This window comes from Sphaerodactylus townsendi, linkage group LG08 (assembly GCF_021028975.2).
Source record: "Sphaerodactylus townsendi isolate TG3544 linkage group LG08, MPM_Stown_v2.3, whole genome shotgun sequence".
NCBI lineage: Eukaryota > Metazoa > Chordata > Lepidosauria > Squamata > Sphaerodactylidae > Sphaerodactylus > Sphaerodactylus townsendi.
In genome coordinates, this window is record NC_059432.1 from 104,599,930 (window position 1) to 104,616,563 (window position 16,634).

The window sequence follows — 16,634 nt, forward strand, 5'->3', positions numbered from 1 at the left end:
GGCCCGTGTGGAGGCCAGCCGCATCATTGAGGGGGCAGGGACCACTAATAAATTGGCCTCCACTGAACAGAGAGGCCGTGCAGGGACATATGGGATGATGCAGTCTCGAAGATATGATCTTATTAATAATCTTATTAATAAAAATAAACTAACATTAACTGGTATACTGAATGAAAATAATTTTAACCATTAATCATTTAGGCAGCCTATTACACTAGCTCAAGAAGTCTTTACTCTAGTCTGGTTATTAGAATGTTTGATGTACTTGACTTGCATCTGTTAATGTATATATGTAAAGAAATATTAAATATTATTTTTGTAATAAGTATGTAAGTATTTATGTAAGTATTTACGCAAAGAGATATTAAATGTTACTGAGAATATGGGGTGTACAGACTGCCGTGGTGGTTAAGAAGGCCTGGCAAAGACTGTACTATCTGAGACTTTTAAGGAAACAACAACTGAATGGAAAACTCCTGGTGTCCTTTTACCGCTGTGCTATAGAGAGTGTCTTAACCTACTGCATCTGTGTATGGTTCTCCAGTTGCACAGTGGCAGATAGGAAGGTGCTCCAAAGGGTGATCACTACTGCACAGAGGATTATCGGCTGCCCTCTCCCCTCCTTGGAAGAACTCTATAATTCCCGAAGCCTAAAAAAAGCCTAAAATATTCCAAGAGACCCGTCTCATCCAGCACACTCTTCTTTTTGAACTGTTACCATCCGGCAGATGATACAGGTCTATCAAAACTAGGACAAAGAGGCTTAGAGACAGCTTCTACTCTAGAGCTGTGGCGATGCTGAACCCCGCGGCTTCGTGTTGATGTGTTTGGGGCTGTGTAGGGATGGGTGGAGGAAGGGGAAAGTGAGGATGGGGTATGAGTCTGAAATTGTGTGCATCGAGGAATGCTGCTGTAAATTTTCGTTGTGCGTGCACAATGACAATAAAATGCTTATGCTTATGCTTATGATAGTAACATCCTAAATAAACAAGTTGGCTATTTCTTACTCAGCAGTCTGCAAATCTTTCCAAAAAAAGCTTTCTGAGGTCACTTCACTGAGGTGTCTTTTTATGGTCAGTAGAACCTTCCAAAGAAGAAACGGAACATCAGCTTTGGGCTGCACAGGGAAAATGACAGAGAAAGGACAAGAGAAAACGAAAACAGAAGACATGATCAGCCTCCCAGCCCCAAACTGACAGAGAACCCAAAGGAAAGCCGAAGTAAAAGGATAGGCTCTTCATCTGAGAGGGAGGAATGAAACAGGGTGAGCAATACATCCACAATGAACATGTATGTGCCAAAATTGGCCCATTGCAGCACAAATCTTCTTGGTCTAGGTCAGTGGTGGCGAACCTATGGCACGGGTGCCAGAGGTGGCACTCAGAGCCCTCTCTGTGGGCACACACAAACAGAGCCCCCCCCCCCCCCCACATATCTAGGCTGGCCTGGGCCGCTGGGCTTGATTATTAGCATTAAACCTAAGACGTAGTTTTGGGGAGGCAGTTTAGTGCTGTTAAGCGCTGTTAAACCCCACTGATTTTCATGCAAAGAACTAAAGCGCAATCCTTTACCTGGGAGTAAACTCAGTTGCTGGCAATGGGGCTTGCTTCTGAGTAAACACTCCTAGGGTTGTGATTCACCTGTTGGAAGAGTTGCATGGTTGCTTCAAAGCAAAGCCACCGACTACCACCAAGCTTACTCCCGAGTAACACACGCCTCAGAGCCAACCGTTTTTTCTAAACTAAAACCTCAGTATTCAGGTTAAATTGCCATGTTAGCACTTTGCGATAAATAAGTGGGTTTTGGGTAGCAATTTGGGCACTCGGTCTCGAAAAGGTTCACCACCACTGGTCTAGGTAAGGAGTCCCCAACGTGGTGGCTTTAGGGACCAGGGTGCCTGCCAACCCCTTTCCTGGTGTACATCAAGTGTTTTCAGGAACTGGATGGGGCCAGGTAGAGCTTTTGCCCAGCAAGGTTTCTAATTGACTTCTGAGGATTCGATTGGCCGTGCAGATTTTTTAAAACGTTGCTTTAGCGGCAGCTGCCACAAACAGTTCAAGCATCTGAGAAGAGTTTGGATGTATGCCCCACTTTTATGTACCATTAAGGAATCTCAAAACAGCTTACAAACTCCTTTCCCTTCACTTCCCCACAAACAAGAAGAAGAAGAAGAAGAAGAAGTAGTAGTAGTAGTAGTAGTAGTTTGGATTTATATCCCCCCTTTCTCTCCTGTAGGAGACTCAAAGGGGCTGACAATCTCCTTGCCCTTCCCCCCTCACAACAAACACCCTGTGAGGTAGGTGGGGCTGAGAGAGCCCCGAGAAGCTGTGACTAGCCCAAGGTCACCTAGCTGGCGTGTGTGGGAGTGCACAGGCTAATCTGAATTCCCCAGATAAGCCTCCACAGCTCAGGCGGCAGAGCTGGGAATCAAACCCGGTTCCTCCAGATTAGACAGGCACCTTGTGAGGTGGGTGGGGCTGAGAGAGTTCTGAGAATACTGTGACTAGCCCAGGGTCACCCAGCTGCCGCAGGAGGCAGAACTACCCAAACATTCTGCCAACCTTCCTGCAGTAGACATTTCGCTTTGTTACTGCTCCCACCATGATGCATCAGACTCTGAATTGAGCCCATGGGCTCAAAAAAGGTTAGGGACCCTGTTCTAGGTAAAAGCCTTGTGCATTGTGCCCTAAATTAGCCAAGGCTCCTCTTTGAACATCTCTCCAAGGTTAGATTCTCAGCAACCCAACTTCCTCCACCCCCCCTCCTCAGTCCCCAAAGATCAGAGGGGAAGCCATTCCCTTGGGAATGCAAGTCCTTTTTAGTTTTTTCCCCCCTTGGCTGGGGTGTTTGAACCTGGGCAGGCTGTTTGCTTAGTAAATCTCCTTGGCTGCACAAGTTGTTAGGGGTAACCAAAGGCAGCTGATTCCTTAATTGCCGAAGGCAGGAAATCAGGTTCTTTCATTAGTTCCCATAATAATCTGGAGAGCAAACCAGGATTCTGCCCGAGTGAGTTTTTGATCTTCTGCGGTACAAAAGATGAGCTTTCTCTTGGCAAAGGCAGGGACCCTTTATCCCCAGAAGCGGGTTTTGTAATAAACAGGACAGCGGTTGGGGAGGAAAGACGGTTCGCCCCCCCCCCCGCCACAACTAGATGCAGAAAACTTCTCGCAGTTTGTCAACCACTGCATGTCTTTATTTTGAAGGGGGAAGTTCAGTTTGGATCCTGAGCTACTAACTCTGACCCTTATGAGAGTGACCAAGTACCCTTAGGAAGACACTGTAAACGAGGGAAGTTCCAGGCAGTGTTTTGGCTGTTAGGAAGATCATTTCCATAGAAACAGACGTGATTTGCAAGGTTTAATCAAGGAGCAGTCGAGAGGAGAGCAGTTACACATGCTTCTCCGGTGATTAATGAACGTGTCAGGAACTCGTTGCTGCCTGGAGTAAAGGAGCCCACATTAAATGAACTCCCGGTTCCTTTTTTACTTTTCAAGAGAATCGGGCAGCTTTCCTACCTTATCCCTGGGACATTTCAGTTTGTGCAGAAAAACTTGCAGCCCAAACCAAGGGTGGCGGAAATAGAGTGGCAGTCAGGGGCGGCTCTACGGCGCCGCTCTCTAGGAGGAAATTGGTGGCACAGGCGCCAGTGGAGAAAGAGAAACATTCATCCCTCATTCTCTAAACAGACTTACACCATGCTTTTTGCATCTGTAAGTCTGTGCCACTGAAAGAAGAAGAAGAGTTTGGATTTATATCTCCCCTTTCTCTCTTGTAAGGAGACTCAAAGGGGCTTACAATCTCCTTTCCCTTCCCTCCCCCAACAACAAACCCCCTGTGAGGTGGGTGGGACTGAGAGAGCTCAGAAGAACTGTGACTAGCCCAAGGTCACCCAGTTGGCATGTGTCGGAGTGACAGATTAGCCTTCACAGCTCAAGTGGCAGAGCGGAGAATCAAATCCGGTTCTCCAGATTAGAGTGCACCTGCTCTTAACCACTACACCGGTGGTGTGTATGTGTGGGTCCCTGGGCTGAAACACCATTGGAAGCCAACTACAATTAGATCATCCCCTGGGAATGTCCCCTGGGATGCCAGCACAGGCCTGAATGGCATATGAAGAATAGCACTGCTGGATCAGACCAGTGGTCTGTCTAGCCCAGCATCCTGTCTCACACAGTGGCCAACCAGCTGTTCTGGAGGCCCATCCTTCCCCTGAATTTGTCTCCTGGCACTGAACTTCAGAGGTTTAGTCACCTTGGCTAGTAACCACTAATAGACCTCTCCTCCATGAATCCATATTCCCTTTTAAGGGAGCAGCAGAGGCGTAGTGGCTAAGAGCAGGTGCACTCTGATCTGGAGGAACCGGGTTTGATTCCCAGCTCTGCCGCTTGAGTTGTGGAGGCTTATCTGGGGAATTCAGATTAGCCTATGGCGCACGCCAGCTGGGTGACCCTGGGCTAGTCATAGCTTTCCGGAGCTCTCTCAGCCCCACCTACCTCACAGGGTGTTTGTTGTGAGGGGGGCAGGGCAAGGAGATTGTAAGCCCCTTTGAGTCTCCTACAGGAGAGAAAGGGGGATATAAATCCAAACTCTTCTTCTTAAAGCTGCCTATGTCTGTGGCCCTGGTCGATTCCCCACTCACTATTTGATGCGCACTCCTCACGGCAAATACCCCGGGGTCCTGCAGCACTTCCCACTGCACCAGCAGCGACAATGCAGTCACCCCGATTCTGTTGCTCCTCCCACCCCTCAGCGCGCGTCATTTAGGATCCTGGTCGGAAGCACACCTTTTTGCAAACCAATGGGCAAGCAGCAGTGGGGAGGGTGAATGTGCGCTCAAAAGGACCCAATTCTTACGAGACCGGTTTGCCTCTACTTTCACTTTTGAAGTGGGGAATCGGCCTTTCACGACATCTTTGGGGACATTTTAATCACTCTCTGGCTCCTTCCGCACATGCAGAATAATGCACTTTCAAACTGCTTTCAGTGCTCTTTGAAGCTGTGCGGAATAGCAAAATCCACTTGCAAACAGTTGTGAAAGTGGTTTGAAAACGCATTATTCTGCATGTGCGGAAGGGGCCTCTGTGTGAAGAAGTATTTCCTTTTTTCCCTTCCTGACTCTATGCCTTCATAAGATGCCCTCAAGTTCTAGTATTTTGGAAGAGGGAGAAAAAAATGTACTCCTTTGGATTATCAAAGATCCCTGCTTTTCATGCATCGTTTGTGGTTAATAAAGAATTTTTAAATGAATAAGTTGCATCGATTATTACTTGATTTTTCTGTATTGTAGGGTTTGCTATTGTTACCTGCGTTGAGACCTTGTTCTTAGGCTAGTCAAGTGGAACATAAAAGCTGCATACAATGAATCAATAGAATCGTATCTTGAAGTGCGTTCAATGCTATCAGGAGCTCCAGCCCATCAAAATGTGTAGGATTTCTTCCGCATAACGAATTCCACTTTGGAACCTCCCCTCCGCCCCCTCCACAAACTAGAAAGCAACTATACTTTTAAATTAATCATGATTGGTCCCAGTATGTGGCAATTGGCCTAGTGCCACAGCCGCAGATCTATAGTAATTAAAAAAGCAACAGAGAACGGAAGAAACTTCTCCTGCACATGTAACGTTTCCCAGAAGGGTCTTCAATTTCCCACAGCAATGAAGATATAATTATCCTGATGTAAATCACAGCCAGATAACTAGGGAGGGTTGCCCTTTTCTCTTCTTGAGTTCATTGGAAGATTTTATCTTTCCAACTGGTACTGTCAGAGGGGCAGGGCGGGGGGGGGGGGCTGTTTTCCTTGCAACCAGTTTGCTTGAGGAGAAAATCAACATGTTGAAGACAGACTGGAAGGAGAGACACTTCCAAGACCTGTAGCTTCCCATTCATGATTAGGGTGGAAACTGATTGCACACTTGAAAAAAGAAAAGGTGCAGCAACACAACGGGAAATTTCAGATGTGGGCATTTGAAATTCAGTAGTCTTTGTAAAAACATCTGTGGCTGTAGGAGCTGGATTGCTGGCCACTGGAGAGAGAACTCAAAGAATGCTCAAGACTGCCAAACTGCTGTTGAAGGCTTTCACGGCCGGAATCACTGGGGTGCTGTGTGGTTTCCGGGCAGTGGTGGGGTCCAAAAATGTTAGTAACAAGTTCCCATGGTGGTGGGATTCAAACTGTGGTGTAGCGCCAATGGGGCTGGGCGGGGCATTCTGGGGGCAGGGCATTCCTGGGCGGGGCTGTGGCAAGGACGCAGCCGCTGCGCCGGTCCTTGGGCGGGAAATGAATGCACGCAGGCGCAGGCTGCCACGCACGCTGGTGCACCTCCTGCTAGACTGCTTCAAGTTCTGCGCGCTACTGCTAAGAGGAGGGGTGTAACTAAGGCAAAAATCACGTGGCAAAATCACCAATTAGTAACCCCCTCTCGGCACACACAAAAAATTAGTAACCTACTCTCGGGAACCTGTGAGAACCTGCTGGATCCCATCTCTGGGTGCTTCCGCATTGTCGTGCTCGACCTGAGATCGACTAGAGTCCGACCCGAGTCCTCCGCACAGACGTAGCGTCGGACTCGTGTCTGACTCGACTCACCTCCCTCTCGCCATTGAATTTCTCGACTCTACTGGGGAGTTGAGTCGACTGGCGGACTCGGGTTGCACTCGAGCCGAAGCCGACGGAGTGCGGAATCTCCGTCACTCGACTCTGCCATGTAGCCAATCACAATCTAGAAATCAGCTTCGCCCATGCGCCCAGAAGAGGGAGACTTCGTTAGCGGCGCTTGAAAAGCTTTGGGCATGCGCAGAACGGGGGATACAGCAACCAATCGGAACGCAGCACAGGGAGGTGGTCCCGCCCTCTGAGCTCGGCTCCGGAGACACGAGTCGGCTGCTGTGCGGAGGAACGGGAGGACTCGAGTCAAGGTAAGACTCCGCCGACACGAGTCAAACCTGAGTCGACTCGTGTGTCCGGAAGGGCTCATCTGTTTCCGGGCTGTATGGTGTTCTAGCAGCATTCTCTCCTGACATTTTGCCTGCATCTGTGGCTGGCATCTTCAGAGGATCTGATAGTTGGAAAGGAAAGCAAGTGGAGTATATATACCTATTAACCTTCACTCACAGGTGTATATACTTCACTTGCTTTCCTTTCCAACTATCAGACTCTCTGAAGATGCCAGCCACAGATGCAGGCGAAACATCAGGAGAGAATGCTGCTAGAACACGGCCATACAGCCCGGAAACCACACAGCACCCCACTGCCAAACTGGTTTGAGACTACCACCCCCACCGCATTGATTTCAATTATTTATTTGCAAAAACCTCTCTGAAGTGCTCCAAAAACAGGGCAAGGCAAAGAGTGAGCATCTTAAAGGGACAGCACACAACTGAAGCCTGTTTAAAAAAAATTCAGACAAAAGAATCTTTAGAAAAGAGAATGCATTTAAAATGTTTTGAGGCTGCAAATAAAACATTTTCGGGGGAAATGCAGAATGCCTTGAAGGAAATGTTTTATTTCCTGCCTCAAAATGTTTTAAAGTGTCTGTGTGGAAAGAGTAAGGCTCTCTATAACATTCCTAATTATGAATGCGTTGGGATTTAGGCATCAGGGATAACACTGTATAAAAGCACTTGAGTTAACTTATTGGTTTTAAAATTATGGTATGAGCTTGAATAACATATGCCACTTATCAAACATTAACATTTAACTTAACGCTTCAAGGTCCTGTTCAAGTTTCATTCCAAATCCTTCTAATTACAGTCTGATAATGCCAAGTCCATTCTTTCTGCTGGTGGTTGGCTCATGAAGACTTCAGAGGCTTGGTGAACTGGATTTAAGATGATGAAGGTTTCCGAAAGAACTCTCACCCATTACATACACAAAAACCCTGAAACAATAAATTCTAACATTTACAATATAGCAAAAATAAACAACTCCCTTCCCACTAGTTCCCAACAACATTGCAGTGACCTTAAACAAGGTGTTAAGGGCTGTAAAAATCTTTTTTAAATATAATTTTTTATTGCATCATTTGAATTTTACAGTTTATAGTAATTTTCTTCTTCATACATTTTCAAACAATACTTCCCCCCTTTCTCCCTCCCCCCATTACTTCTTCTTCATAGTTTTGTCACACAAACAGCAGTAAGTTCGTTCTCTGTAGCCTCTTCTCCCATATTTCTTCATTGACTTGAGCTTCTTTCATCCAGTCCACGTATATTAGGGGCTGTAAAAATCAATCAAGGTCCCAGCCTGGTAGCCTTGCTTCCTCCAACTTCATGACTTTTGCAGACTTCTCCTGCTTTCTGTCTCCGCCCCTTTCTGGGTCATCCCATTCTGAACATAGGGGTTACACCTGCAGGATCATAAAGGTGCCATAGACACTGGGGGAATCCCTAGAGAGTTCTTTGACATGGTGACATCACTTCCCTGTCTTCACCCAGAAGGGTTGTGACTGTGTTGTGTGACCAACTCCCTTCCAATTTGTTCTCTGCAGATCCACTGAGGAAGTGTGAAGGGCTGTGGAATCTCAACCAGTGTTCACCTGCCATCCGAGGGCGGCTGGCAGGCTTAGACTGAATTGATGCCAACCGTCTTGTGAAGACAACAGGCAACCAAATGGATGGGATCGAAATAAGACAAATAAAAGCATAACTAAGTGGAAGCTGGCGCAGCGTGTTGCAAGTTTTATCTGATTTCCTTGGAGCAAAGCTGTGATCCGACATTTGTATTCTGTATTCCACATGGATTATAATCCCTGGCTCCGCATGACGAGGAAATCTTCTGTGCTGTGAAACACGAACCTCCAGAAAATTAGCATTTTGACAAATTGTGGATAACAACTTGGGTGGGATTAGGGTTGCTAGCCAATGGCTGGAAGCTACCAGGACATGGGGAATGTCATCACCGAGTGTAATATAATCTCAAACCCGCATCACTCCGGGAGTTCAAATTATTGCAGATTAATTTTTTTTAAAAACCACATGATTAATTGTTGATATGGGATTTGGAAATATAGTTTTACGCTGAAATAATTTAATGCGGATTACTAAACATAGGTTTGCACCCGGTTCAGCCCCATGCCCCCTCGCCTTGAGAAACTGGGATATGATTGAAGTCTATAAAATTATGCATGGGGTAGAAAATGTGGGCAGAGAGAAATTTTTCTCTCTTTCTCACAATACTAGAACCAGGGGGCATCCATTGAAAATGCTGGGGGGAAGAATTAGGACTAATAAAAGGAAACACTTCTTCACGCAACGTGTGATTGGTGTTTGGAATATGCTGCCACAGGAGGTGGTGATGGCCACTAACCTGGATAGCTTTAAAAAGGGCTTGGACAGATTTATGGAGGAGAAGTCGATCCCTGGCTACCAATCTTGATCCTCCTTGATCTGAGATTGCAAATGCCTTAGCAGACTAGGTGCTCAGGAGCAGCAGCAGCAGAAGGCCATTGCTTTCACCTCCTGCACGTGAGCTCCCAAAGGCACCTGGTGGGCCACTGCGAGTAGCAGAGTGCTGGACTAGATGGACTCTGGTCTGATCCAGCAGGCTAGTTCTTATGTTCTTACATCCCTGTTTGCCACCATTTTTTCTGTTCGAGCTCTCGGCTGAATTTGTGGGTGTGAGATGTGTTGTAGCTGTGTTGTAACGAGAATTTAGGAATATCCTCCAGGTTCAATGAAAAACTGATTCCAGTTGCTCATGAAGGGTTTTATTTACACATCTCCAACTTGGACCAAGAGTCTCTAACTGGGACAAGTCTAGTGGCCATTTTAACAACCAGGTTCTTCTTCCCAGACACTCCCAGTAGACAGCCGCTTCTTCTCCAAACATTAACTCTTTTTTAACTGTAGCATCCTTTATAACTCTTTACCACAGCTGTGATGACTAATCTTTGAAGGTTCATTCCCATGTGGAAATCCCCACTGGGCGCAGCGGTCATCCGACGCTGAATGTGCGTGCCTGAACACAACTGGAATTATTCCGTTTCTACCAGATGAATTTCAGAGACTTCTGTGATTCTCTAGACCACTCAAGCACATTCTGATCCTGCAGTGTTTGGGTGCTGAGCAAGCGGGGAAACAGGTATTTGTGGTGCCGCGCTTTGCTTCAGATCACAGCAGAAGTTGTCATCTCCAGACTATGGTTTGCACACACTTGGGAGTCACGCCCTTTCATTAGATACCACCCCAAGATGGCAACAGACAGCATTCCTGGAGACACGAAGGACCAGCACAGCCAAGTTTTATATTACCAGTTCTTCTTTCTGAAGGGGAGTGGGAGTGGGGAGCAAGATCATCATACCTGTTTACAGGAAGGGTTTGGGGGAAAAGGTCAGGGAAAGTGTATAATTATTATCAGCTTTGCCAGGACCACACCTGGATGGGGCGCTGAGCACTGAGACAAGAACCAACTTGAGCTGCATTTGGCAAGCGCCACCAGCAAAGCTAACCGTAGAAATTAACAGATTGGAATTAACAGTGTATTAAGAGGCCACGTCACACCGTGGATCAGGAGGCGGCCAAGAGCAGCCCACAAACTGCAGCCAAGGCCACCCCAGTCATTAATGGACAGGTGTGGTCCACAAAGACTTCAGCTCTTGAGTGATGTTCCAACAGCAGCTTAAAAACTGCTAAATTTCATGCAACCCAAATGCACCCTTCCTGTCCCTGGCAAATTGCTAAAATATATATTTTTTTTCTTTACAAAAGGCAAAGCTTCTTTCTTATGTTGCACGATGCTACCGTGAGTCCTGTTTGGTTCTTTATTTGTGCTCGTGCAGATGAATACAGAATTGGACGCATGCATAATGTAGAAGAGTTGATGCATGTGTAACCCATGCCATTTTAGTCTTTTTGTTTTGTTTGGATCTTTGGGCCCAGGGGATAAGCGCTCACTGAGCATGTGCAGTTGGTAAGCTTGCTTACTTGTTACCAACTGCAAGAGCTCCACCCTCCTCAGTTGATCTGGCCTGCAGTAGAAGGAAGGCCTACATTTCAATTGAGAGGATTACTTATTTTTTTACAGGCCCAAATTGAGGGAAGACCTGCAGCAGCTACATCAGATGCAGAAGGCCAGATGAGAGAAAGAAGCCCTGCTTGATTAATAGTTTGGACTTTATTGCTATTCTTTCGTTATTGGACATTGTTAGTGGTGGCAACTGTTCTGAGTGTTTTTTCTTTAAAAGCACTGAAGATTTTGTTCAATTGAGTTGTGCTGCATATATATATATTTATCCTTAAATGGTAGAAAGTTGTGTTAAAGATTAAAGGTTTGTTGATTTGTTCAAGCAATTTCATATTTGTTTGTTAAGCCACAGGGTGCTGTCATATATTATTTCCTAGGACTCCAATGGAGATTGATGTGGCCAAGGATAAATAGGTTACACATGGGTTCCAAAAACTCACAAGAATGGCCTTTCTGACATTGTACCACTTCAGATTAGTTTTTGGAATGGCATGATTTTTTCCTTTCATGCCAATAATTCTCTGCATATATCAAACGAGCATCTCAGAAGCTTTCTGTGTGCAGGAAATGTAGATTGTACTTGGTAGATTTTAGCTGAATAGGGACAGACTCAAGGAAGTGATGTTGCTGATTTTTTTCCTGAATATATGAATTAGCAAGGAGAGATCAAGAGGTGAACTCGCAGTGGAATATGGTTCTCTGCTAAAGGTCTGGAAAAGATTGAAACATAAACTGGCAGCAAAATTTGAGATTTGAACTGCAACTGGTGGTGGAAAGTTTATTCAAAGCCAACTTCTAACAAGGGTTCTCAAGGCAAGAGATGAGCAGAGGTTTGGGACTCTTTAGTTTGGAGAGGAGACGTCTGAGGAGGGATATGATTGAAGTCTATAAAATTATGCATGGGGTAGAAAATGTCGACAGAGAGAAATTTTTCTCTCTTTCTCACAATACTAGAACCAGGGGGCATCCATTGAAAATGCTGGGGGGAAGCACTAATAAAAGGAAACGCTTCTTCACGCAAGGTGTGATTGGTGTTTGGAATATGCTGCCACAGGAGGTGGTGATGGCCACTAACCTGGCTAACTTTAAAAGGGGCTTGGACAGATTTATGGAGAAGTCTATTTATGGCTACCAATCTTGATCCTCTTTGATCTGAGATTGCAAATGCCTTAGCAGACCCGGTGCTCGGGAGCAACAGCCGCAGAAGGCCATTGCTTTCACCTCCTGCAGGTGAGCTCCCAAAGGCACCTGGTGGGCCACTGCGAGTAGCAGAGTGCTGGACTAGATGGACTCTGGTCTGATCCAGCAGGCTCTTTCTTATGTTCTTAAGGCCACTGCTTTCACCTCCTGCATGTGAGCTCCCAAAGGCACCTGGTGGGCCACTGTGAGTAGCAGAGTGCTGGACTAGATGGACTCTGGTCTGAACCAGCTGGCTTGTTCTTATGTTCTTATGTTCTTATGAGGTGGTTTGCCATTGCCTTCCTCTGCATAGCCACCCTGGATTTTTGGGGTGTTCTTCCATCCAAGTACTCACCAGGACCAATCCTGCTTGACTTCTGAGATGTGATGAGATTAGGCTAGCCTGGGCTATCCAGGTCAAGGCAGAACTGTGGCATTTGACATCAAAACTTGAAATTCAGATGTAGGCTTTCCCCCATCTTCAAGCTACAGCTTCTATTCTGCATGAAAAGGTCGTAGGTTCAGTCCCAGGCAGCTCCAGTTAAAAAGTCTCAAGTGGCAAATCCTGGGAAACACCTTTCTTTGCATAAGACACTGAAGAGATGATCCAAATTGATGTACACCATGTTAAGCTTGAAGGACCAGAGATCTGACGTGACATAAAGCAGCTTTATATCAAGTCTGCTCTCTTAATTTCCTGCCAGGTGTTCAGTAATTCTTCTGTTTTGCCTCAGCTCCAAGCCAAGGCAATAAAAATGGGAGGGCTATTTCTGTCCCTCATGAGCCACTGTACACAGCTGATGAGTTTAATTCGTGTCAATGGCTCACTTTTACCTGAAGATCTTTTTTGCTTAAACACACCCAGTTGAAGTGCTGTAGTCATTCTTGTACATTCTTGCATTTTAAAATTGAAAACAACTTGGGCACCAAATGGTTTTCCATTACCGTAATCCCTCCGTGCATGGAAAAGGCACTTTATTAATCATAGACTGCAATTCACTGGATGACAAAAGAAGAATTCTATTTTACAGTGGCCCCAATTTAATGTAAAAATGCAAATTATAATCCGGGTTGGATTGTTGTGGGTTTTCTGGGCTGTGTGGCTGTGTTCCAGTAGCATTTTCTCCTGACGTTTCGCCTGCATCTGTGGCTGGCATCTTCAGAGGATTACAGCCTTTAAAACCCACAACACTCCTGTGATTCTGGCCGTGAAAGCCCTCAACAATATATTCAGGCTTATTGGATCAGAATAGCAACAATACCTTGGGTCTGAATACTCCCTGGTACTTCCTATGTACACTTGAGTTGAGAAATACTGGAGATTTTGGAGGCGGAGCATGGGAAGAGCAGGGTATAATGCCATACAGTCTATCCATCAAAGCAGCCATTTTCTTCCCGGAACTAATTTGGGTCATCTGGAGGGCAACTGGAATATCAGAAGGTCTCCAGGCCCCCACCTGGAAGTTGGCAACTCTGTCTATCTAATCTGGAGGAACCGGGTTTGACTCCCCGCTCTGCCGCCTGAGCTGTGAAGGCTTATCTGGGGAATTCAGATTAGCCTGTGCACTCCCACACATGCCAACTGGGTGATCTTGGGCTAGTCACAGCTTCTGGGAGCTCTCTCAGCCCCACCTACTTCACAGGGTGTTTGTTGTGAGGGGGGAAGGGCAAGGAGATTGTAAGGCCCTTTGAGTCTCCCGCAGGAGAGAAAGGGGGGATATAAATCCAAACTCCTCCTCCTCCTCCTCCTCCTCCTCCTCCTCTTCTTCTTCTTATCATTATCATTATCATTATCATTATCATTATCATTATCATTATCATTATTGATATAAAAACAGTTATATACAGCAAACAAGATCAATATGCTGGATTTTGTATTACATCACACGTCGGACACTTCCCAAGCATCATCATCATCATCATCATCACCATCACCATCACCATCACCATCACCATCACCATCACCATCACCATCACCATCACCATCACCATCACCATCACCATCACCATCATCATCCTCATCCTCATCACCATCACCATCACCATCACCATCACCATCACCATCACCATCCTCATCCTCATCCTCATCCTCATCCTCATCCTCATCCTCATCATCCTCATCCTCATTAGAGCCCACAGATGCCTAATATCCTGCTTGTGCAGTTCTTCCTTTGACTCAAAACCTTCTGGAGCAAGTAATTATACCAGTGGTTGATACCTCCTTTTGAAAACTTCAGCCTCAGATGTGTTGTGAAATGTACGGCTTTACCATACTGGGGTCCTTCAGGTCCTCCCCCCAATAGTTGTGAAGTACAGTGTTTCACACACTCACCCTTCTTTTTGTCTAATTGGGGCATAATGGAACTCAAAGCCACATTAATGAAATCCTCCATTTTAAAACAAAAACACGATTGGTGAAATGATTGACATTCTGTAGAATAACCGCTATTGTTACAGAAGAAAGTTAACTGTTCGGCTATGTCCAAACCTTGGGATGAGGGATTTCGGGCTATGATACCTGACCAGTTGCCATGTTATTGTTTTCCTGTGTTCTATTATAATTAACTAGTTAACTTAAAATATTAATTTATTATAATTGAGTATGTTATCTGAGATCCTTTTATGGGAGATGGCTATAACTTCTGATGAGACAGTCCTTTAAGGTGCAAAGTAAATGCTCTTGCATTATATGTTAATGGGAGTTTTTCATTGCATTATTATTCCTTATATACAAAATTGGTCCCCTGCATTTCTGCTTGGACTAGGGCCAACAGTTTAAAAACATACAGGAAAGAAAACATACCTTACAAACACTTAGTCTCTTCTAGTAGGTTCCCCAAAGAACATTTAGATCTTGGAATAATGATCTACTGGTGGTCCTTGGCCCCAGAGAAGTTTGGTTAGCCTTGACAGTATCTTTATATCTATGTTGTATGCCAGCCCAAACCCAAAAGAGGAAGGGCAGCCTATTAAACCCAATAAATTGAATTAACGCCAAGCAAAATAAAACATACAGTACACAAAACACGCGTAAATAAAAACAATTAAAACCAGTGGTGGGATCCAAAAATTTTAGTAACAGGTTCCCATGGTGGTGGGATTCAAACTGTGGCATAGCGACAAGGGGCTGGGCGGGGCACGGTGGGGGCATGGCCAGGCATTCCGGGGGCGGGGTATTCCTGGGCGGGGCTGTGGCAAGGACGCAGCTGCTGCGCTGGTCCTTGGGCGGGAAACGAATGCACGCAGGCGCAGGCTGCCACGCTCGCCGGTGCACCTCCTGCTAGACTGCTTCAAGTTCTGTGCACTACTGCTGAGTGGAGGGGCGTAATTAAGGCAAAAATCACGTGGCAAAATCACCAATTAGTAACCCCCTCTCGGCACACAGAAATAATTAGTAACCTACTCTCGGGAACCTGTGAGAACCTGCTGGATCCCACCTCTGATTAAAACACAGGGTGGGAAGGAAAGGTCCATCAAGAGACTTCTTTTACTCATCTCTTTTGTACCAAAAGCACCGGAAGGTGAAAAGCAATCCCACACCAGTTTGGGTTAGTTCAAATGCATATGCGGGGATTCTTTTAGAATTCAGGGACGTTCAATTAAAAAAAAAATCTCTCTCCAATGGTGCACATTCCTATTGACACACTCATGCAGGTACATGAATATTCACATTTGACAGGAAGATCATCATTTCTTTTGGAACTGGGATGTAGAAAAGGAGGGAACCCCCCCCCCCCCGCACAAACCTGGATGACTAAACTGCTTTCAAAGGCTGGATGTTTCTCAGCTTTCTTATGACTAATGGGGCCTGATCATCAATGAGCTGCTGCATAATTATCCCTTCCATTGCTTAATAACCAATTTTCTTCATTCTTAAAGTTCTCCCATCCCACACAGACATTTCACTTCAGAACTATTATGGGAGCGAACGAATGAATGACAACTGGTTGTCTGAGCTAAATGGGTGCTCTATCACCAGTATGCAGAAGTCTAAGAGCATTCGACCGGGGTGCGGGGAGTACAAGAGCAGGTAGAAATCTAGTTTGTTCATTCTGGGCAGCCCTGCGTAGAGTGAGTTACAGTAGTGAGTTACAGTAGGGAGCAGCAGTGGCGTAGGAGGTTAAGAGCTCGTGTATCTAATCTGGAGGAACTGGGTTTGATTCCCCGCTCTGCCACTTGAGCTGTGGAGGCTTCTCTGGGGAATTCCGATTAGCCTGTACACTCCCACACACGCCAGCTGGGTGATCTTGGGCTAGTCACAGTTCTTCTGAGCTCTCTCAGCCCCACCTACCTCACAGGGTGTTTGTTGTGAGGGGGGAAGGGCAAGGAGATTGTCAGCCCCTTTGAGTCTCCTGCAGGAGAGAAAGGGGGGATAAAATCCAAACTCTTCTTCTTCTTCTTCTAGTCCAGTCTAGGGGTGATCGTTACAAGGATCGCTGTGGCTAGATAGGTATGAGACAGGTAAGGAGTCTGCACGGAACCTGGCATAGTTTAA